At 38.2% G+C, this 25,868-nt stretch overlaps 1 protein-coding gene across 5 annotated transcripts in view; it reads left to right on the plus strand.

Moving 5' to 3' along the window:
• The window catches only part of CADPS (calcium dependent secretion activator), a 431,573-nt gene that overhangs the window by 115,609 nt on the left and 290,096 nt on the right, over positions 1-25,868 (plus strand). The gene's annotated exons all lie outside the window — the stretch shown is intronic.

The following is a 25,868-nucleotide window of genomic DNA, read 5'->3' on the forward strand; positions in this document are numbered from 1 at the left end:
GGACAGAAGATCTTCCTCTCTATCTCTCCTCCTCTCTGTGTATCTGACATTGCAATAAAAGTAAATAAATATTTAAAAATTATCCTGCTTTTAAAATAAACCTTATCAGTTGGATGAGGACGAACTACTTTATCAACTAGAAGTAACTCTAGTCTTGTGATCTGGTGGTGTATCTCACACACAATGCTCTGTAGGTTTTAGTACATAGAAACATGTTAAGCATTCTTGATGTAACACATTTATGACACAAAATGATATTTTAACATCTTACTTTCTTCTCATCCAACTTCTAACCTGGATGGAGTTTTATTTTTGGGAGGAATCAAGGAGAATTTTGAACTTCTCACTGAATACCAACATAAAATTGAATTTTTCTTATTCAGAATATTTTTGTACCTCAGGCATCATTTTTAGAGAATAGAATAGGCAGATGGCATTAGCCTCCACTGCTATTTTCTCTAACACAGGGAGATATTATACCTTCAAGAGAAGTGACCATCATCCACTCCAGTTCTATGCAAGATTTAGTGTTACAGAGCTAGGCAAGTCTTCCTAACCCTGCATTTTGGTCAGCTTTCTCTTTCTTTAAAATAACTGAAGAACATCCTGGGAAGCAACCGACGTTCTTTCAGTTTACAGCCTGAGGTGAGGCTGTGAACATTGGCTGGTGTCTGGTGGAAGTGAGTAGGGGCCAAGTGTGCACAAAGAGATCACATGTTGAGCCAGCAAGCAGAAACCATCCTCTTTTACCTTTCTGTGGTCTCTGTTTACAAAGCCATTACGATTTGATCTTGAGGGTTTACCCTACAACTTAATCCAGTCCAACAACTTAAATGGACTAAACTCTACCCCAATCCACCAAACCTTAGTAATTAACCTCCACTCTTAATCTTAGATTTTGGAATTCAAATACCAGCTAAATCCTCAGCTGCCTAATAGGCACTAAATTAGCCTAGGGTTTAATTTTTTCTTTGGTGATAGCTTATTGAACTTAGTTTCTATGTTTGTTCAGCATCAGCATCGTTGTCATAAATGCACTGTTATATCACTTCTTATCATCCCCGTGGCTTTTAGCTTGCTGAATAGAGTTGAATTGCAGGACTCCTTTCTCCTCAAAATAAATTACTTTTATAATCATTTGATCCTCACCATGTTTTCTGTGAGTTAGAATGAAGTGGAATAGCATTAAACAACAATGCCCTCTCTCCCCTGAATAGTAATTTTTCCCTTAATCAAAAGAGAATTGTAAGAAAGAGAAAAAAATTACCTCTTGGGACAAGGATATTTAAGTCATTTAGTATTTATTCTCTTAACTTAATCTGATTATTTTTCCAGAGTTTTGTATCAGTAGTAAATATGGGTAAACTATACACAAGTAATTTCATTAAAAATTACAAACAGCAATATATAATTTTAGACTGAATAAATTAGGATTTTATTTGTCAATTATACAAACAGGCAAATCTGACTTTCCTGTTGTCAATATTCTGAATTATGAGTGTATTGATGATGGAAGTATTTTAGGAGAAAAGTAAGACTGGTAATGGTGATATATCACAAATATTATAGAAATGGACATTCTCATGCCCTAATGCTTGAATAATTTATTATTATAGCTTTCCTGTCATCTATTAATCTATAACAAAACACCTAAAACAATGGACAGACCATTTGTTATTTTTTGAAGATTTTATTTAATTTATTTGAGAAGCAAAATCAGAGATTCAGAGAGGAAGTGACATATAGATCTTCTATCTGATGGTTCACTTCCCAAATGATATCAATGATCAGGGCTTGGCTAGACTGAAGCTAGGAGCCAGTAGCTTCATCTGTGTCTCCCACAGAGACGCAAGCATTTGCGTCATTCCCTGCTATTCTCTCAAGCATGTTAGCAGGGAGCTGGATCAGAGGTGGAGAAGCCAGAATTTATGCCAGAACCCATATGAAATGCTAAGCATTGCAGGTTGGGACTTAATTTATTATGCAACAACATTGACTACAGTGGGCAAACCGTTTGAACCAACATTTCTACCCTCAGAAATTTGTTCTAAATAAATGTTCAAGACTTACTTAATTGTGTTCAATCAGAAGATGTTCATGTCAGCCTTTGTAAAAAAAAAATATTTATTTATTTTACTTGAGCGCGTTACAGTGAAAAGGAGAGGTCTTCCATCTGCTGATTGACTCCCTAAATGGCACAACAACCAAAGCTGGGAGCCAGGAGTTTTTTCCGGGTTTCTCACTTGTGTGTGGAGCCCAAAGCCTTGATTGTTCTCTGCTGCTTTTGCAGGCCACCAATAGGGAGCTGGATCAGAAGTGGAGCAATCGGAGCCAGAGATGGTACCCATAGAGGATGCTGGCTCTGCAGGCAGAAAATTAACCTCATATGCTACCATGCTGAGCCTTCACTGTAACTTTTTGTATGCAGTGAAAACTATGATACATGGATTAATTGGATTCTAATTTAACTATATCAGCGAATACTCTTCATCCAAAGAGATGTTAAAGAGCAAAGCATACCAGCAGGAGGGAAAATTATCCTTTAGTGGTTAAGTGGAAAATCTGACTGAAAAAGAATATATAGATACAACTATTTTTATGGGGTAAAGGGATATAAAAAGTCCTAGATGGACAAAAATCAGAAAGTTTTATCTGTACTTTTTAGGGGATAGCCTTGTGGTTGATATTTATGGTTTTCACCTGTGTCTTACTGTTACTCCAAATTTTCAGCCTTGAATATATAGTTATAAATATCAACAAATATCAAAAGTCTTGATGAAAAGTAACTAACAATAATATAAAAAGAAAATTATCTTCTAAATTGTGTTCTGGACTTAAGCCATGGACCTACATTGCCATTTCTGAGTACCACTTACATGATTATTTGTGTAATATTTTTTACTAAGCCAACTTGATGAGCCTTTTTAAGACATCACATCTTCACAAGCAAAAAGGTGAAATCACAGAAAGGCAATGCTAGTGTCATTTTATTATTTCAGATATGTAGTCAAGTGAAGCATTACCATTGCAATAGCAGCTCTGTCTGCACTGACCCTTTCAGTTCACTGTACACTTTACCGTTGTTGTGTCAGGCAGGCTGGGGGCAGCTAGTTGGCTGGTACGGTCAGGTTGGTGGGACACAGCTTGCTGACACAATTCACCAACATAGCTCTTTACTGACCCACGCAGCCTTCACCTGAAGTGTGCGTAGCCAGCAGTCGAGTGGAGATTCTACTTACATAGATGGACTTCAGTTCCCTTGTCTTCCTTGACTGGCAGGATGTCCTTGGACAGGCAGGAGAAGTACTGCCTTGCACAGTCACACAGTCAGGTGTCAACATTGATAGATTTATTCACTTCCTCTCAGATGACAGGTCTGCAACATTCCATCAATTCACAGAAGCAAGGCATTTGGAAATGAAATCATAAAGTTTTTACCCTCAATTTCCTTAAATTATTTGTTGTTTGAATTTGCATTTGCTGCGCTCTCTTTTCCCGACTGGTCAAAGCAATTCCTAAATTTCAAAGCCAGAAATATGCATTCTCCTTTCCTCTTCGGTATGTCACATTCTAGGAGAAATCATCTGAGTTCTGATGCTGCTTTCTGAAAGTTTACTGGTATTCCTCTTTATGAAATTTTGCTTGCAGCTGGCGTTTTTATCTTAGATGAGAAAAGGCATTTACCAAAGAGGCATTATGTCAGTAACATATCACTTGTCTGTTGTAACATGAATAGTGTTAACATAAGAAGAAAGCAAGAAGGTGTGACTAATGTCTTTGTGTTAGCTCATGGAATTTTTAAAAATTGGTTTTATTTATTTAAGAACTTATGGATCAGTCTCATAGTAAATTGCTTGTATTTATATGATTGTATATATGAAAATTTTGGGAACTTTTCCCATCAGTATTGTTATTTTTCATAGATTTTAAAAGGAAGCATTCTAAAATGTTGCCACTCGAGCTGACTTTCTTTTTTTAAAATGTTTTCTTTAATAATGATTACATGGTTGATCAGGATAGGAAGAGCTGAGGTTTAGGGAAAATTGGGGAAAATCTTTGCTTCCAAATTTGCTATTTCTTCTTGTTCCTGGGGAAAGGGGAGAGACAAAGGGGAATACTACTCATGACATTCCACACATCCCACTTCCCAGGGATGAGGAACCGCCACCTCATATCAACCCAGAGTCTCAATGTGTACATATTTTGAGGTTCTGTCCAAGTGGTTTGGCTAGTTCTGAAATGCTGCTGATTTCACTGATCCGAGGATGATGTCATCTCCCAATGTCCACTGGCTCCATTCACTGAGATGTTTTGCTGTCATCGTTTGTTTAGGGTAGTTGTCCAGTTAGTTCTTTTCTTCTGCTACCTCACCAAATGTGCTGCCATATTCTCCTTTTACAGCAGGGCCTGTGTCCACTGCTCTATCTTTTTCATTAAATAGGGCATGTTCTTGCAAAACTGACTTTTAAGAAGTAAGGTAATCACTTTGAGGATTTATTAGATCATCTGACAATTAAGACTAAGGTGGTCCTTGTTTCTATTTTCATGGAATGCCAATATGATAATTATGATGATATGTAGGGAGATTGGTTCCTGGAGCCCTACCCCGAACCTGAAATATCAAAATCAGCAAATGCTCAAATACACTATTAAATGGCACATTTACAGAAACCTTCTCATATCCTCCTGTGTATGTTGTCATCTTTTAATTATTTAGAAAATCTAATAATAAGTACTGTATAAATGGTAGCCATATTCACTCATCAGAAAATGACAATGAAAAGTGTTTTTTTTTTAAAGATTTATTCATTTTTATTACAGCCAGATATACAGAGAGGAGGAGAGACAGAGAGGAAGATCTTCCATCCGATGATTCACTCCCCAAGTGAGCCGCAATGGGCCGATGTGCTAATCCGAAGCCGGGAACCTGGAACCTCTTCTGGGTCTCCCACGCGGGTGCAGTGTCTCAATGCATTGGGCCGTCCTCGACTGCTTTCCCAGGCCACAAGCAGGGAGCTGGATGGGAAGTGGAGCTGCCGGGATTAGAACCGGTCCATATGGGATCCCGGTGCTTTCAAGGCGAGGACTTCAGCTGCTAGGCCATGCTGCCAGACCCGAAAAATGTTTTTATCAGGGGTCCTAAACAGTTTGTGGAAAATGCATATTGTGAAGAAGCTGTGCATATGTTTTAAGCTTTTTTCACTGAAATAAACTTATCTCTGAATTCCATTTCCACGAACGTTGAGTTAGCATCACTCATGTTCAACCTAGATAATCTTTTCCCCAGTATTTTCAGTTGAAGAACACTGATAGTATTAAATATCTTTAAGATGCACCATCTCAGCGCTGGAATTGTTCACAGTGAGTTAAGTCACTGGCTGCTGTGCCAGCAGGCTATATTGGAGTGCCAGTTCGAGTTCTAGTTGTTCTGCCACTGAGTTAGCTCCCTATTCATGTGCCTGGGAAGTATTAGTTTGTGTTCTGAGTATTTGGGCTTCTATCATCTCATAGACGACTTGGTTGAAGTTCTTGCCTCCTGACTTGAGCATGACCCAGCCTTGGCTGTTATGGCCTTTTGGAGCATGAAGCAATAGATGAATTTCAGTCTCTCTCTTTGTCTCTGTCTCTCTCATTTTTTCATTCTATCTCTTAACTAAACTGATAGTAAATAATTTTAAAATCATAACATCTGTTTCCTTTTCCTTTAGTAGCCTCCAAATTTTGTGTCAATTTCATGCCCAATTGAAATGAGTGTCTACTACTTCCTACCTGTGTGCTTAACTGTAAGCTTTATCCTGAATAGTCTCCTTCAAAAACAAATCAGAGGGGACCAGATATGAACTGCCTATACCAACAACATTCTCTGTTCTGGCTGCTCTACTTTGGACCTATTTGCTGCTAAGAACCTAAAAAAAAACATTGCAATGGAAGATGGCCCATGTGTTTTGGTCCTTGAAAACCACTTGGGAGACATGGATGAAGCTCCTGGCTTCAGTCTGTTCAGCACTGGACATTGTGGTCATCTGGAGGAGTGAATCAGCAGATAGAAGATTCTCTGCCTCCCTCTTTGTCTTTCCCTATTCCTGCCTTCTCTTCATTCCTCTTTCTTTCTTTCTCCGTTAGGTTCATTTTCTCTGTCTCCCTCTCTCCCTCTTTCCCTTACCTTCTCTCCTTTTCCTGTCCTCTCTTACTCCCCCTCCCTCCTCTGTGTGTGTGTGAGTATCTTTCTGCCTATCTGTAACTCTGGCTTTAACAATAAATGAATCTGTAAAACAAAACAGCTTAGATTTGCAGTCTGAAAAAGGAAAAAAATATGTGCTTTTGTATTTTAAAAGTTTTATTTATTTGAAAGACAGAAACAAAGATGGATGGGGCAGGGCTGAGGAGAAGGAGATCTTCCATCTGCTGGTTAATTCCCCAAATGCTGCCAAGATCCAGCACTGGGCCATGCCAATGCCAGGAGCCCAGAAATCAGTCTAGGTGTCCAGGATAGATGGCAGAGACCCAAGTACTTGAGCCAACGCCTCCTGTCTCCCAGGGTGTGCATTAGCAGGAAGCCAGAACTTGAAACCCAGACATTCTAGCTTGGGGTGCAGGCATCCCAACTGATGTCTTAACCCTTGTGTTTAAGGCCCACTTCAATATCTTTATATATTTTTATATTTAATGAAGCAAGTCAGCTAATTTTGAAGAGAAGTGAGTAGGTATCAGCAAAGTCAGTATATTGCTTCCTTGGGTTATATTTTTGCTTTATGAAAATGCCTTTTCTGGTTATCCTATTACTTATCATCTCCTAGTTGCTAAAGAACAGCTGCAACATGATTGTACACTTCTCCATAGCCATCACTTGTCGCTGACAGGCACCAGGACCAAGAGATCTATACCAGTTAGCCGAGATGACAGTGTTCATTTCGTTTCTCAATTTATGGATATTTCTCAGATTCTGAAAGACTTAACTGGAAATACACAGAATATGATTTCTCAGTCTATAAACACCTTTTGCTTTTCAACACAGAATTTTCCATTGTTATTGAACTACTAATTTTCTGAACATTTCATTTCTTTCCTCCACACCATCATCAATGTAGCCCTTGATGATGTGGTTATCTTATTACTGTACTAACTTCCTTGAACTTGATTAGCACTTGGCAGCTTTTCAGATAGTTTATTAGACTCTGAAGAGAACCCTCACATTACCAAGCTTTAAGCTGTGACCCAGATTGCCAGGCTGTATCCGCAGCTCATTACCATGATCTTAATCTCCTTATAGTTACATAGATTTCACTGTTCCAGCAGTTTTCTGTGGATCTATTGGCTGACAGTTTCTTCTCCTGTATTCTATTTGTTACTCACTTTTGTCCTTAGCAACAGTATTCCTTGCATATAATTTTCTTTCAATAAGTATCTATTGAAGCAATGTCTTGAATTTTTTAAAGATTTATTTGTTTTTATTGGAAAAGCAGATATACAGAGAGGAAGACAGAGAGGAAGAACTTCCATCCTATAGGTCACGCCCCAAGTGGCCATAACAGCCAAAACTGAGCCGGAAGCTTCTTCTGAGTCTCCCACATGGGTGCAGGATCCCAAAGCTTTGGGCCGTCCTTCACTGCCCTCCCAGGTTATAAGCAGGGAGCTGGATGGGAAGCAGGTCCACCAGGATTAGAACTGGTGCCCATATGGGATTCTGGTGCGTTCAAGGTAAGGAGTTGAGACTCTACGCTATGGCACCGGGCCCTTAATTTTTATTTTGAATTTTGAATTTTATGATACAACTCTGTAGACTGAGATTCCAGTCCCCCATAATGTTTTGAAATTTGAAGATAGAGGAATTAGTGGTGACGTTTGGACACTTTTATTTAGAAACATACTTTGATTCATTGATTGAACAGTTATCCTTAGGTCCCTACTCTCTGCTGGCCTTCGCATATTTTATCCTGGGGGATAAAGCTCTGCTATCTCCTCATGCTCCTCCCAAAGTTGTTGTTCTGGGGGTTTTGTGGGTTTTGTTGTGTTGGATTCCCTTGTAACAAATAGCCACATATATACTAGGTTAAAAGAATACATATTTATTATTGCAGTTTTTCTAGATCAGAAGTCTAGGCGAAATTTGAACCCATTTTCAGCTTCCAGTCTCACAAGGTTGTGTTCTCACAACTCTTTTCCCTGCAATTATAGAATGCTTCAGATTTAGTAAAGCCGAAGACAGACAGAGACTGACTCATCGGTGCTTCAAATCTCTGATTTGTAGACCCACATTTAAAAGGCACACAAGAATAATGTTCATAATATCTTTTTATGCTACTTTAAGGGCAGCTGATTTAGAGCTTTAAATCTGCAGACTGTCTTCACTCTTGCCATACACTGTTGATTAGAAACAAGTTACAGGTTCTGCATAAACCCAAGGAAGAGGCTGTAGTTGGACATAATTTCCTAGGGGGTCATCCTAAGGTTGTCTGCCCCGGCGTTCTATCCCATTGCCTAGTTTTTCACAGCCCCTTCAGGAATCAATTGAAGCATAACCAATTTTAGAGCAGCTCTCACTCACCATTCTTCCTAAAATAGGTTTACCCTTTTTGGCTTGCTTGACTTTCTCAAACAGTACCCTCTTTTATTATTCTGATTATACGTGATACAACCTGAAATTACCTTCATACTTTTCTTGTCTGTCTCCTCCAGACTGCTTCTTTAAGAGAAAGGAAATGTGGAATTTACCACTATACAGATAACAGCACACTGCCAGTCTCCCAATAAACACTCAGTTAAATATCGACTACACCAGCAAATTGTACGACCAAGACATTTATGACTTCCTGGGCCTTTAAATGTCCACGTTCCACAAGTGTATTTGGTCATTTTTATTCTTTAGGGGATAAGCAAAATGCAATAATGATGTAGGCCTTTCAGGCTGCAAATGAATATGCTTGCCAATGCTACTACTTTACAAAATGAAATTTATCTGAGGGCAACAGTATCCCTACAGGCATAAATTGTCCTTCCACTCACACTCAACCTGTCCATCCCATCACATGGTGGACCAAAGAAGGGCAGAGATTCATCTTGGCTTTCCAAAGTCACACTGCCCCCAACAGTCGTTAGATAGTTGGTAGACTGGCAGTTTTAAGTGACTTCACTTGCTAGATATACTTGAATTTCAGCATTCTTGGAATATGTGAAGAAGCCAAGATGTGTATACCACATGTCATATTCTAGTTAGGGGACAACATTAAAGCTATTAAAGCTACATGGGGTATAGGAACAGAGTGCAATATTTAATTTCCCAAAGCAACAATTTCTGATAATCATTCATGATTTTTCTTCTCTATCAGTTGTTCCTAGAACATAAGGCCGGATGCTTCGGTGTGATTGCACCTACTGTTATTGATAGACGGGAGCAATAAAATGTTGAAACTGAAAGATAGAGGGTGCCCTGCACCTGAGGAGCAGGAAATTGAACATTTTCTATGCAATCCTGAAAACTACCAGACACATTCCAGCACATTTCAGCAGTCTGTTTGTGGCCAAAATGGAGTCATAAAATGTTTATTTTATAAAAATTGTACCACAAAATTATAATCAAAGGTGTTAAGAATATTCAGAAAAACACATAAGAATAGCATTTTCTACTTCCTTCACCTTTCACTAGTGAAGAAACCTATTATAGACTGTGTAGTATAGCCTTGCAAATAAGAATACTTTACCAGCCTTCTGACATGTTTTGTTAGCCCAGAGTTCCCATAGTTTTGAATTTACCTATTTCTTCCAATAAGCAGATCATATTTCTCCCCTCCTCATGATTCAGACTTAAAATTAGCAGCATCTTGGGAATCGGAGTGCCGTCCATTACTTACCTCTTGTTGTCCGTCCTTTTTGCTTTAAACATTTGATTCAATATCAGTCTGTTATGGTGAGCTGTTGGTGACTAGAGACCTCATGATTTGTGTTTTGACCTGTAGTATAATAATAATAATAATACCTACAAAATATTAAGCATTAAGCCTTTTATTATGTGCTGGACACTAAAGCCTATTGTCCTATGCATTATTATATAAAATAGTCATAAACATATGAGAGAGATGTTTTACTAATTTATCTTAATAAGGAAACTAAAAAGGAAAGAGAGGGTAGTAGGGATAAATAGAGATGATGATATTTCCAAGGTAAAAACAATAAGAGAGCTAGGGTTTGAAGTCAAGATTAAATGAATTCAATGCAAGCTCTCAAATTTAGTTGCTGAAAATAGTAGCCTAGCTTGTCAATAGATACAGATTTAGCATAACTTTTCCATAGATACACTACATTTTGGAGATGAAATCAGAATTTTATTGATCTTGTCGATACTCTAGGAAGGTAGGTGCATATGTGTCTTACTAAATGATTTGTGTATCTTTCTTTTAATATAGCCAGCTCATTTTTCCTAAGATTTGTCGAAGTAAACAGAAGATCAGCTAAGGACTGGATTCTGGTTACTGGCTAATTATATTAATGGACATGTCTATTCAGAGGAGATTCATTAGGTTTATATTCGCTTCACTCCCTCAGGTTGTAACATATCAAATGTTTCCTGATTTAATCTTTAAAATGTGCATAACTGGGGCCCAGCAGCGTGGCCTAGTGGCTAAAGTCCTCGCCTTGAGCGCCCCGGAATCCCATATGGGCGCTGGTTCTAATCCTGGCAGCTCCACTTCCCATCCAGCTCCCTGCTTGTGGCCTGGGAAAGCAGTTGAGGACGGCCCAATGCATTGGGACACTGCACCATGTGGGAGACCCGGAAGAGGTTCCAGGTTCCCGGCTTTGGATCGGCACGCACCGGCCGTTGCGGCTCACTTGGGGAGTGAATCATCGGATGGAAGATCTTCCTCTCTGTCTCTCCTCCTCTCTGTATATCTGACTTTGTAATAAAATGAATAAATCTTTAAAAAACAAATGTGCTTAACTGAGTGCCATAGTGTTTGGAGGATGGTAACTGAAGAATGGGAAATGCTTGTCTTTTTGCTCGTGTGTCATCCAGCCAATTGAATAACCCCCCAAAAAGTGGCATGAGCACCCACTCAGATGGGGCCAGTGACCCAAAATTTAAGGGTTGCTCTTTGGAGGAAGAAAACCCACAAAGAACTCAAAAAACTAACAATAATCAAGTCACAAATTTCTGAAATTATGAATTAAATCAGAAGCATGCATTTGGCCTACTGGTTAAGATGCTCGTTAAGGCCCTAGCCTACCACATCAGAGGTCCTTGTTTGAGTTATGATATTGAACCTAATTCTGTCTTCCTACTAATGTGGGCTCTGGTAAACTAGTGATGGCTCAAGTAATTGCTTCCCTTGCCACACATGTGGAAGGCTGGAATTCATTTCATGGCTCCTGGTTTGACCTGTTTCAGCCATGGACATGAACTACCAAATGAGGGACCTCTCTCTCTTCATTTCAAATAAATTAATTTAATTAGTTTAAAAATTTAAAGAAAAATGACAGGATATTGGTTAAATCTTTTGGCTGTGTGGGCTTTGCCGTATTTTTTTTAAAATGATCTTACATAGTTGATTGGGATACAAAGAATCAAGGACTACACGAAAGTAGGTAAGAGGGCTTTTCCGTATTTTGGACCAACTATTTAATTTTGTCTCTTTAGAAAAGCATATATAGAAAACATGTAACCACATCATCACAGCATAAAATATTTATTCTCAAGAAATATACTATGGATATAAGGTCTTGCCTTTTTAACCCAAAAGGTTCTAATAAAATTAACTTCTTCATTTTGTGAACAGTAGAAATGGATGATTAATTATAATGTTGGAACTGAAGATGTAAACATTTTTAATACAAAAACTAAGAATGTGATAGCAAGATGTGATTCTTAGTATATAAGACTTATTACAGGCTATGCTCTTTAGCACCATAAATCTTGGATAAGTTACTTCTCTATACACCAATGTGCTGCTTTGAAAGTAGGAATCATAACAGAATGCCTGATTATGTTTACCGTAAAGTTGTGACAAGGTAATTAATCACTTAGCGCTGTGTTTGGTATCATATGCATTCTACACATATAAACTATCATTATCATTTATTATTATTGCCACTTGAGCCAAGACTTGGTTTATGATCAGAGATTTACCATGTGTTCAGTTTATAGACTTTCACAGCGAACATCTTTGAAGTAGTTATAATTTAATCCTATTATTTTGAAATTAAGTATTTAATTATCAGTGGTGAAAAAAAATAGGACATTAAGTTTGCAGAGATGTTAGGCTGCATTCTGAATCTAGTGCTTTAATGTGTGATCTTGAATCTGTCAGTGAGTGAAGCTCGCTGAGCCTTGTTTGAATTCCTGTGTCTTAGAAAATGTCTTTCTCATGAGGGGAATGTATAGATGAAAGCTAGATTTGTGGAATCACTTTTTGAAATCAAACTGTGCTGCGGTAAAAGATCTGAAGTATAAACCAACTTCCCTGCCTTCAAAAAGCATGCAATGCAGTTTGAAGGAACAAACTGCCATTATGTGAAATATTAGACAATTATAATGTATAGTATGAATCTCAGCTCAGCTACATATTATCTGTGTGATCTTTAGAAAGTTAATTAATGTTTCCATGAAGCAGCAATATTAGTAACTGCTAGATGGAAATAAGGCCTTAAGTTTCCTGTTAAATTGCAGAGATTACATACATGCAAGCACAGTAGCTTGGGTTGGTCCTGGTAGTTACTTCCAGTGTTAATGGGAGCAGAAAGAGTGCAAGCACAGTGATACAACCTTCAACAGAGGGGGGAGTGTAGGGCTCTCAGATAACCACAGGGCTTTGATTAGTGAGAAGATACTCTGTTGAGAAGATACTAATGGAGCTGGGTTTGAATAATAAGGAGAATGTGTTTACCAATAACTGAGTGAGAGGAAATTATTTAAAATATAAGGCATTTGATTAAATAATTAGCTTCAATTCTTAGTCTGCTATATTTGATTTTAGTACTTTGCCATGGCTTATCGAACATTGAATGATTTCCACCTTTTGTCTGGTTGTAGCCCTCATGCTTGGTCTCAGGGGTCTTCTGTCCAGCAGGCCCTGAGACCACGGGGGTGGGGGGCAGTGTGTGAGCGACAGTGTTCTTCTGCAGCAGAAACACTGGAGACAAGCTGGTGGTAAGGGGTGTCTGTTTATTTTAGAGAAGTCACAAGCTTACATAGGGTAGGAACAGGGGACAGGCAGAAAAGCCATCCCGGCAGTACTTACACTGAACAACGACAATGTGATGGTTAATCGATATGTATATCTCTTTGAACCTTCCAATGAAGTTAAAGGTCATGAAGCACAGAAAGCATAGGAAGCTGTGTCTCAGGGCAAACTCATTAACTGCTGAAGAGCAGGATGAACGTAACATTTGACTTCCTGGAGTTTTTACCAAGAAAGTCCTAGCACAGTTTGTTAAAGAGACAAAGAAGAGAGATTGGGGTGCGGTCCATTGCTCTTACTGCATGCCCGGTGATAAGGCCAAATTGAGCGTTTCAGTTAGCTGACACTATTGTCAGGGGTTTCCCTGGGGACAAGGTGTGTTGTGTGCCTATGACCTCCCACGTGAGCTAGGCAGGCAGAGATCCAGGGGTGATCTCCCACAGCTTGGTTTGTCAGTGCGCTTTCAGCAAACTTCCAAAGCAGATGGCTTGAGTGTGGTTGTGTACTCTGTCTTGATGTATTCATACCTCAGTACTCTTCTTTAAGAAGAACATGCCCAGGGTAGTTGCCACCCCTTCATCCTTGACCTTCAGTATGACCTACAGGAAATGACTCTAATGGAACAACTGGCCTGCAGCCAAGCCCAAGGCTTCCACCAGCTAAATCCTACAGCTATGCTGTCTAGCCAAACCACATTTACATGAACATGATTGTAAACATACATTGGTGTAAGTCTTCATGTGATTTGTATTCTAGCATTATTGTGGCATTGACCAACAAACCAATACAGTACTTTACAAAGTATGCATTATGGGTAAGATGATGAATAAGTGACACAATTTTGGCTGGATTAGAGTTCTAGTGTTAATTGTAAACTTTACTTTGAGAGCTAAGTCCATTTTATGTTACAATAATAGAATCCCTGAGACTGAGTAATTTATAAATGGTAGAAGTTTGTTGAGCTTTTGGTTCTAAAGGATAAGAACTCCAATGACATTGCAGCAGCTACTGGCAAGGACTCATAATGTGTAGGAGAATAAGCAAGAGAGTGAGTGCAGAGACTAAACAAGAGGGTTGGCCCACAAGCTACCCTTCCAAGCTGGTTAATCATTTGTTCAGGATTTGCTCTGTGGGTATCTCATCCACTGGGTAGTCCTTTGAGTAACAGATGCATGATGTTAGTTTTTCATGAACATATTTAGTTGAGCTTTTTGTAAATTTCTGTTAACAAAGTTTTATAGAAAAGACATCAATCTTTAATCTCTTCATTCTAATGTTCTTCCTTTATGTCAGATCAGACAATTGACATTTTATTTGAGCTTCATAGCTCTCGGTGAAATGAAGAGAATGTCTTCATGTTTTCCTTTAAAGTTAAGGAGAATGACACACAAACCAATGGAAAAATAGTGCCAAGCCTCACAGAGAGCAGTTGGAACTTGAATCTTGCGCACAATACCCACATTGAGCTCCTGCTGTCTTCCAGTGCTTCCCATGCCACATTGTTTTATTTAATTCTTTCAAATAGGAACCAATCAGATCAGTTAGAATAGTAGGTTCATAATCATTGTGTTAGTTGCAAATAGGCTAAGCTTTTATAACCTAAGAGACACAAAGCACTTCCTTTTTCTTTTCTGTAAAGGTCTATTTTGGAGTTTATCTTCAAAGGAATTGTATGTGTACATTCACTAAATGTCACCACCTGCTCATTCATGTTCAGCCACAAGAAGAGGAAAGGAGGAAGTGATAGATTGCTGAATCTTAAGAACAGAACTCTAAAGTTGTATTAACTTCTGTTCCATCTCATCATTGAGAACACTTATAACCATATCTCGAAGAGCCTGGCCAGTGTTACATTAAGCTAGGAAGCCAGTTACTCGACTTTTGGGGTTGGGAAGATCCAAACATTAAAATGAAGAAAGTGTGAATGAATACTAATGCTGGCCCCAATACCTTATATATGTACTTTCATACTTTCATGACCAATATGCAAGTATGTGACCATAACAGAGATAGAGTAATGTTGACTGTCTTGATTCCTCTCATACATATATATGTATGATATACATACCATACCCACATACATATATGTGTATACATATATATGCATTGAGATATCATACACATATACATGCATGCACTGTATATGTACATATGGATGCACATACATATGCATGTATTCATGTATATCATACATGTATGCATATGTACATGTACTCATATATACATGTATCTTTAATGACTAATTTTTACCCATATTGAAGAGATTCATTCACATTGGTATACACAGCTCTATTAGTTCATTTTCTGAATGAGAGTTTGTAGATATTAGATAATTGATTAACTCAATAAAGAAATTCCAGATTGTTTGAAATTATAAAACATCTGTTATCGATATTCCTGTACAAATCTCTGTGAGCACATGCAATAGTTTATCTAGGGAGATACCTTAGAAGTGTAACTGCTGGGACATGAGATAATTACATTTTAAAGTTTTTAGATATTAGCACATAATGCTTTAATTACATGCACATTTTTAATTGATTACATTTCATTTTATGACACAGTTGCATAGGCTCTGGGATTCCCATAACCCCTACCTGTACCCTCCCCCATGGTGGATTCCTCCACCTTGTTGTAATATCACAGCTCAAATCCAGTGAAGATTCTTTCATTGCAGGCATATACCAAGCATAGAGTCCAGCATCTAATTGTCCAGATACATTCAATGGTTTCTTGGGGAGATCATTTCTGGTCTGGAGGCTGAGTTGGAGAATATCATCCCAACCACTTAAAAGCCACAATATAATATCAATAACAATTTACAACATTATGAAGTTAATTGACATGGTATTGGGTAACCAAAATATTAAAAAAGGCAGGTTCTTAACCACATCCTGTGACTACTTCATTGACATTTCAATTTTAGTTTATATACAACCGACTTCTAGCCACCTTAAAATGGCTATAGGATACTGTTCAGCTATCTCATGTCTATTTTCATTTTAGTATTTAGCGGTTTATAGTGTTGAAGCATAATTTTTACTGAACTTGGCAGATTTTAGGGTAGTCTAAACTGGCTTATAACTCTAACAAGGCATATGTCAATAGTTGAGGACATGCACATTCTTTTAAATGTACTGATTGAAAGAGAGAAACAGTTCTACTCTATAAATAGATACAGTTTAAAATTAAAATTATGGTAAAACAATGTTAATTGAACTTCTACATTTGTATTGGTGTTGGGGATATAAAGCTCAGTAATTCCACACAATCAAGAGGAATTTGTATATTTTTTCATCAGAAGATGTGCATGAGGATATTTATAGCAGTTCCATTTCTCATAGTGAAAAAGTGCAAAAACTGTCAATAGTAGAATATATAAGCTGTAGTAGATTCATCGGTGTGATATACTGATGGATGGTAAACAGGTACATAGAATTTATGTTCATCCTTGGCATAAGTACATACATATTTAGAATCACTATTGCTATGTTGAATCTCACAGATATTCAGAAAAAAACACCTCAACACAGGGAGTATATATTCTATGTTTTCATTTCTGTAAAATTCAAGATTTAAAAAAATTAGCCATAGAGTTCAGAACAGTGATTGCTTTAGGGAAATGGGGTGGGAGGTGGATAGGTATTGCTTGAAGTGAAGGAAATCTTCTGGATCTAAAATGTCCAAATTAGTAGCCACTGCTTCATTAAATAAAATGCAAGCCCCAGTTTCTCAATTGCACTATTCACATATCTAGTATTCAGTCGAGAGCCATATGGCTGCCAGAATGACCAGGACACATAACATGTTCTATTATCACTCAAATCTCCTGCAGGCAGCATTGTTCTCTGCTTCCAGCTGAAGGTTACATATACACACATTTAAAAATTTATGAAGATGTTGCCCTCACATAATTAGTACTTTAATGTATGTATGCCTTATACATGCAATTCAGAATAAATTATATACCTTTTAAAATGAAAGAGAAAGGCAGAAGAGAACCAGAAAAGAAAAATAGAAGGAAATCTTTAAGGGGTCGTTTTGTTTGAATTTGTAACAATGTATGACGTGCATTCAAAAAAAAAAGAGGCAGAAAGCTCTATACAAAAGTCATGAAAATAGTAAGACTACTACTTAAGTGGAGACTATTTTGCATTAACTTTAACTAGACTCCTTCTAGGTCTGCAGGCTTGACAAATCATGAACTCAAGAGTAGAATCCTAAGCTCATCTCCCAGGCAAGTTCCTCCAACTCTGCCAAGTCCATGATGCTTCCCAGCCTCGTTGCCTTTCTACATGACTAGCTCTTGCTGCTAATTTGATTCCGTCGTAAAGTATGGTTTCCATCATGTTCTGCTTGACACCATCATGTTTGTTAGAGGAGAGATGCGTGACTTCCAACTGTGAGCAAGTACATGCACAGTCGTGAGATGGATTAGAGTGGCCTGATTTCTGGTTTATGACAGTTAATTTGATGTGGTACTTCAATCCTTGTCTCAGAAACCTGATTAACCTGTTGCCTGTCTTTCTTTTACAATGAACTATGCATGTCAACATGTTTGTTTTCAGATTATCAAGAGCATTAGAGAGAAGCAGCTTAGTATGATAAATGAAAATAGTCTTCAGCTAGGGGTAAATACGTGCCCTCTATCACTGTTGAAGGGAACCGAATGATTCAGAAGAGCTGTGACCTTGGGCAGCTTCTTACAGTCCTTGAGTCTCTGACATTTTTGCAGTCTTCCCTGCCTCTCTCAGGCTATAATTAACTCTCTTCTGTTTGCTTCCACTACAAGACTTTGCATCCTTTGTGAAAGTACCAAGTATATTTGTCCTATCATTTAGTACTGTGTACATTGTTTCCCTGCATGAATCTATGAACATTGGGAGACTGAAGTACATGTTCCGCTCCTTAACACATAGGCCATTGCCCATCTGCAGGGAGACTTGAAGGTTGGATAAATAAATCTCTTGGTGAATAAATGAAAGATTTCAGCCCATGTTACAGTCCTGTGAAACAGGGGGTGCATCTGTATCTATTTCCCTCAGAAGTTTCTTCCCAGTATTTGGTTCCTATGGACAATGAAGACCTCCACTTCTGAGCATTTTCTCTGGGATCTACGAGAAAGGGTCTGCTAGCAACATAGGAGGCACAATCCTGAATACCTCAGTCACAGAGGTAGGCTGCTTCTCCTTTTGCTGGATCTGGTTTGTTTGAAGCAAATCACTAGTGCACATCTCATCCTGGGGAACAGGTTCCACCAGGGCATTCATCCAAAGGTAGAGAGCATCAGGGACCATATCAAAAGTTTTTTTTTTTTTTTTTTATCACAAATGCCTACCTCCTGAGTCTTCAGCAAAGTTCAAATCGAGGTGATGTCTGAAAGGTAGACTGTTCCCTTTGAAAGCTCCTGCAGCCTTATTCCCTTCCAGGTTTTGGCTTAAATGCCACCACTTCCAATGGACCTTTACTAAATATTAAGGTGTGATTCCTGAGAAATTGTTTGAACTCAGCATTTTGTTTTACTTCCTTTCAAGCTCTTAATTTTTATCCATCATTATTTTCTTTCTTTCTTATTGTCAGCCTCCCCCTTTAACATGGCCCACTTCATAAGGGCTGAAAGCAGAAAACAGCTGATCATTTCTCTCATACTAACACCTTGTACAGTTTAGCCCTTCAGAAATATGTGTTGGAAAAAGGTACTCCTGTATCAAATTGTAATGTATCTGCTTTGTAAAATTAATGCCAGTTGAAGAGATAATACTGCAAGTTTTTCATGGGTTTAGGATCAGAGCACAGTTGTCCAAGGTAGAGAACTTTTTGTTGTGCTGATTTCAAAGTGCCCTCCCTCTAAATCAAGCCACCTTGAGGAGGTGGTGAAGATTAACAAACTACAATGAAGCAAGATGCCAAGCTTTGGAAGATAAGGCAGTACTGAGCTGCCATCACTGGGTGAGTCTGACATGTGTACTTAGTTTTCATCCTATCCCGTCCTTGGTGTCTCTTTGAGGCTTCTCACTGGCTTTAGGCAGACAGCAGCCGTACAGCCCTCTGCACAGTCACTCTCATTCTGTACCCTTGACCCAGAATCGAGGTTTTAATTTCCAATACCGTTTTAAAAACCCACCATTTAGTGAGCAATATTCATAGGTACATGCCAGGTCTTGCACTAACATTTTTACATATGTGTGTGTGTGTGTGTGTGTGTACTTCCCAACACTTTCTACAAGAGGCTAAAGTACCAGCAAGTTAAAAAAGCAATGAAAGAGGACTCTATGTTTGGTATATGCTTGCAATGGGGGAATCTCAACTGAACTTGAACTGTGGTTATGCAACGGGGTGGAGGGATCCGCTGTGGTGGGAGGGCTTGGGGAGGGGTGGGGAGAATCCAGATACCTATGAAACTGTGTCACATAATACAATGTAGTTAATGAATTAAAAATAATTTAAAAAAAGCAATGAAAGAATCTCAACTGAATTTGAACTGTGGTAATGCAACAAGGTGCAGGAATCCACCATGGGAGGAGGGTTTGAGAAGGGGTGGAGGGAATCCTAGTGCCTATAAAACTGTGTCACATAATGCAATGTAATCAATTAAAAAAATCTGAAAAAAAGAATTAAAAATCAAACCAGAATTAATAATTCTAGCTAATTTCACCACATACTGTATTTTATATCCACCCATTGTAGCCTAACTCCTCTCCTTGTTTTAAGACTCATTTATTTTATTTGAAAGAGTTACAGAGAGAGAAAGAGAGAAATGGAGAAGGAGACAGAAAGAGATCTCCCATTTGTTGGTTCAACCCCCAAAAGTCCACAGTGGCCAGAACTATTTGGTCTGAAGTTGGGAGATGGGAGCTTCTTCTGGGTTTTCCTTCCTAAGGCCTTGTATCATCCGTGGTTGCTTTTGCAGACCATTACCAATGAGCTGAATTGGAAACCAACATCTATATTGGATGCCTGCAGCCTAGGCAGAGGATTGGCCTTCTATGTCACGACAGTGGCCCCAACTCCTCTCCATTTCAAAGATGAATGGTTTAGGATTATACGTATTCTGGTTCTATCCATGGTCATGCCACTAATTGTGTTACTTAGGAAAGGTCATTTTTTTAAAAAACTGTTAGATATGCTAGTCAGTCTCTTTGAAGTGGGTTATTAGAATTCCAATCCAGAACTAGATCGTATGTGTTGGATTGCCAGAGCCTTGGTCTAAATAGTAATAGCTATACTAAATTCCCCATCTCTTCCAAGACTTCAAACTGAAATATTTCATGATCCAGGAAAGCTTTCTCTGTAGTTCTTCCAGAAGACATGAGCTGGAAAACAATCAGCTTGCAATGGAAGTGCAGAAAGGTGGATAAAGATGGTTTAATTTCTCCTGAAGTGTCTAGACCATAGAACTGACTCAACTTCCAGGATTTCTTTTCAGGAGTAGTATCCAAAATACTTGTGATAGAGCACGATTGCATCCAATATAGCTCTCAGTTTTCCAAGTCACCAAGTGTGAGAAATGCCGCAGGGATCCATTACAGTTCACAGTCAAACTAGATGTATTCTGTGCTCATGGAAAGTGGGGGTTAGGGAAGAGTTTATGAGAGTGAAGAGTATACAGGGCTAAGTACTAGACTAACAATCATTCAGTATTGTATGGGGCTTTCTTGTGAGGTGTAGCATGTTTAGCAGCATCTCTGACCTCCACCCAATACGCTCTCACTTGTGACAATCAAAATATCCATATATATCATCAAATTTCCTTTGGGCAGGTGATTGGGAGCTACAACTCACTTTCACTGATACTCAATGAACCAGGGAGAGGGATGTGATACTTACCAGGGCATGCCATCTTAATGGCATAAAAAAACAAGGGCTTGTTTCATATTCGTGATATGTCCTTTATTGGGTGACTAAAATCAAGCAGTAGATTCAACGATCTGAATACTGTAGGATGCTGTGACCACCCCCACTTAAAGCAGACCCTAGTACATACATTGTTTCTCCCTCTCAGATGCTAAGGTCAGGAGGTTAATTACAAAATGAGACAACAATAAAAATGATGAATGTTGATGCCAGGTATTATGAGTGTGCATTTGCTCATGCAGATAAGTACTGTTGATGTCACGATTGTACAGATGGAAAAGCAGAAATTGAGAGACACCAACTAGCTGAGGTCAATGGTTTGGAGGGATTCCAGACTAAACACCAAATACCTAAATCACAAACATTTACCCACACTGTTGGATATACAGAAATTTTTTTGAATTAAACATGTGCATCTCTTTCTAGTTTTCACATCCCAAAAATAAAAGTGAAAGTATTTACTTCAAGAATAAAGGAGAAAAGAAGAAAAATGTATTTCTTCTTATCTTGGTCCAAGTGATTATCCAAGAGTTGTTAAACTTATCCTGTGTAAATACTTGCAATCTGGCTGACCCTAGGTAGCCTCCCTTCAGAAAGACGTAACTCAAGATATCATCATCCAGAAATATTTCCATTTGACATGAAATAACACTGGGCCCAATGTCTTCCCCAAGGTCCAGTTTCAGTTTTCAATGCCATATTTGAGGTCATTGCTGAAGATTTTTGTTAATTATTTTTACAGATGTAGACAGGAGAAAGCCTCAGTGGTGTGGCTCAGGATCTTCTGAAGAATTTAAATGAATCTCAGAAGAGAAATGAAATGACTGTTTCAGACTTCCCTAATTAAGCTGTCAGAAGGTTATTTTTAAATACTTTATTTATTTATATCTCTTTGAAAATCAGAGAAAGATCCTTTCTTCACTGGTTCATTCCGGAATGACTACAACAGCTGACTTTGGTCCAGGCCACAGGCTAGGTACCCCATTTTTGTAACAGGGTTCCGACCACTGAGACCTTGGATGGAAACTTCACTTTTTTTTAAGGTTCACGTATTTGAAAGCAGGTGAGACAGAGAGATCTTCCATCCTCTGGTTTATTCCTCTGAATGACTGCAACAGCTGGGGCTTGGTCAAGTCAAAACCAGAAGCCTAGAACCCCATCTGCATCTCCCATGCAGGGAGCAGAGGCATTGCCTTCCCTGGCACATTAGCAGGGAGTTGGGTCGCAAGTGGGGCAGCTGGGACTGGAATCTGTGCCCTGGTATGTGGTGCAGCATCATAATTGGTAGTGTAACCTGTGCCACAGCAGCACCTTGATTTCGCCTTGGTAGATTTATTTCATCTCCTGCAACAACACCAAAAAAATCAAATCTTGCTGTATTTGCAGTACAATGTTAATAGACATATAGTACATAAGGTATAAATGGCCATTTCTAAAATATGGATTGTGCATCCCGAAGTTTAACCACAAATACTTTGCAGCACTCATGAAATACTGCTCCTATTCCTAAAACTGCAGATACCAGTCATAATGTTTTCATTTTAGCTTTGCTCCAGGTATAAGTGAACTAAGTATGTATGAGGAAGCATCATCATGATTTCCATTTTCTGGATCCATATCCCACCAGATGAGTCAGAGGTAATGGCAAGGTGCTAACAACAATGTTGGCTTCTATGTGAACGCTAAATTCTGTTCCTCAAAACAGGGGTTATAAAAGCCCTCCATCATGATCTGATTCAGTTCTGTATCAGTGTTATTGTAAAACCTTCCTCTGATAGGAAAATGTATTGGACGCCCAGCATCTTTGCAGGTGCCTGTTTAACAGGATAGTAACTACAGTTAAAAACAACTGCTGAAAAAAAACTATCTCTTGTTGAGGAGGTTCTCCAGTGTAAAGCCTATCGAGAGACAATCATGAAATTAGATAACACTGGATGCTGGGGTTTAAAATGAGCAATGTTCACCACGTTTTCCAGCAGCCACAATGTAGTTTGCATAAATAAAGTTGTAAAATACTGTATGTACCTCCTTGCATCTGCTTTCTTTTTGTGCAACGTTCAGTCTATCAGGCAGCAGTAGTTCATTCTTATGCATTGCTGTATAGTATTACAGTGAGTGAATCTACCAAAATGGGTCCATCCTGCTGTTGATGGACATTGGAATTGTTTGCAGTATGTAGTTCCTATCCATAAAGCTGCTTTGAACACTCCTATAGATGCCATTTGTTGTTTGATAGCATTCATTTCTTATTTCTTATAGGTAGAAACAGTTTTCCAATGTCATTTTACCAGGCTGTTATCAACAGTATAAGAGTGGGAGGTTTCACATTTTCATCCACAAAACAGCCCTACCTAAGCTGCCTTAAAGAAATGGCCTGTAAGAACCAGTTTAAGTCCTTACGATTTGCAGATAGAGCAAAAACATGATTCTTGCCAGGAAATTTTTATTCCTACCTTGTCATTAATAAAGAAGTGATGTGTTTTGTAAATACAGTGGCCTAAGATGCCACCTTTGCCATACTATCCCATCATTAGATTGTCCACTAGCTGGGCAACATCCCTCATCTCTCCCTACCCTTCCTTCTCTTTCCCTCTGCATTTCCCTCTCTTTAAAATAAATTAACACCTTTTAAAAAGTATTTTATTTTTTATTATTTTATGTTACAGTTCCACAGGCTGTGGGATTTCCCTTATTCCCTCCCCAAATCAAGGTTTGTTGATTTGTTAAGAAAAATGTAAAGGGAGCAGAAGAGCTCATTACTTTGAACTAAATATTAGCTTTGTTTTGCTAAAGTCCTGTAACATTTAATATTACCTATTGAATACTATATTTAATAGATCTCTCAAATATACTGCATATCCTTGGTATGTGCAAATTTAATAGCATTGGAAGCCCATAATTAAGGATAAGTCCTATGTTCTAGAAGAATATATCCTATATCTTAAGATAACCTGTTTGTTTCCTTTAGTAAGGGCTGAGTTCATGGCTCCTGACACAAGGAGACAAATACTTGGTCTCCAGTGCAATAACCAAGGTTTTTGTTTTTGTTTTTATCAGTGACGCTATTAGCTATGATCTTAAGCAGCTCAGATGTAGAATTGAGATATTATATTTGAGATAAAGGAAATGGGAGAGAGAGAAGTTGGGTTTAAAGGAGAAATTTGGCAGTGTGGAGATGGATAAGGAGTCAGTCAGTCAAAAGTGGCCCAATGTGCCGAATTTAGGACCTCATGGCTTTTGTGACTCGGTAACATTCTGTTGAGTGTACACCATATTTTACTTCTCCATCAATGGAGATCTATGCTGATTCCATGTTTGGGCCACTGTGAATAGTTCCGCAATGAAAATGGAGGTGCTGGTATTCCTTTCAGATGCTCATTTTATTTGGTTTGATTACATACCCCGATATGTGTGTGATAAGGGAGATCTGTTTTTGACATTTTTGTGGACACCCCATAAAGGCTATGCTAATTTGTATCTCCACCAACATTGCATAAGAGTTCTTTCTCCTTTCACTACATTTTTCGGGCAGTGGATGGGATTGATCCTATCTGGAAAAAGTTGATAACCTATTGTAGTTATGATTTACATTTGTGCTGAGAGCTACAGGCACTGAGCAATTTTTGGCATGTATTTATTGGCCGTGTCTGTTTTTTTCTTTAAGAACCTCAGTTCAATTTTTGCCCATTTCTTAAATTGTTTCTATTTTGTTTGTTTTTGCTTCCTTATATATTCTGGATGTTCATCCTATGTCAGAAAATTTTCAAATATATTCTCCCACTCAATACATTATCTCTTCACTTTGTTGATGGATTCAATTGCCATGTTCAATGCTCACAGTTCAATAGAATTCCATTTGTCTATTTCTTCTTCTTTATTTATTTATTTGGCCTGTGGTTTTGGTGTCTTATAAAAAAATCATTTGTATTAATGCCCAGAAATGTTTCTCCCTATATGGTCTTCTAGCAGTTCCAAATATATGTATTTCTATCTTAGATCGATTTTTATTTGATTTTTTAATGTAGAGAAGGGATCTTATTTCAGTATTCTGAATGTGGAAATGCGATTTCCCAACACCACTTGGAAGACCATCTTTATTGTAGGTTATGTTTTTGGCACCTTTGTCAAAAAAATTGATTAGATATGTAGAAACCCAATACTGGGCTGTTTCAGGCTTTGTTCATTTAATTCAACATTATGATGGCAAGGTAGTGTCATTTTTGCTGTCATGAATTTTAGTATTTCTGTTTTCTAGTTCTGTAAATAATGCGATTGATATTTTGATAGATTTGCTGAATCTCTAAATTGCCTTAGATGGAATGGGCATTTTAATAATAGTAATTCTTCCAACTCAGGATTATGGCAAGTTTTTCCATGTTTTGCTGTATCTTTTTATCACGTTTTCACTTCAGATTTTTGTAAGGCTTTTCCTGCAAAGGTCTTACATGCTTCATTAAGTTGCCCCTAAGGTATTTTTTTGTAGGTATTTTGCATGAGATTGCTGTTATAAATTCATTCTCAAAGAAATTTTGCTTTTGTTGCGTAAGATTGCTACTGATTTTTTATGTGTTGTTTTTTATGTGACTGAATTCATTTATCAGCTCTTATAGTTGCTTAGTGGATCTTTTCAGTTTCTCTGCACAAAGAATCATGTCATCTGCAAACTGATTGGCTTCCTCATCCCCTGTGTGAATGCCGTTTTTCCATTCTCTTGCCCATGATTATGTTTCAGGCGTCCAGTATAATATTGAATAAGAGTAGTGACAGCAGAAGTACAGGTCAAGTCCTTAGAAGAAATTCTTTTAGCTTTTTCTATTTAATGTAATGATGACCATGGATTTGTCT

The sequence above is a fragment of the Ochotona princeps genome, chromosome 21, assembly GCF_030435755.1.
Source record: "Ochotona princeps isolate mOchPri1 chromosome 21, mOchPri1.hap1, whole genome shotgun sequence".
NCBI lineage: Eukaryota > Metazoa > Chordata > Mammalia > Lagomorpha > Ochotonidae > Ochotona > Ochotona princeps.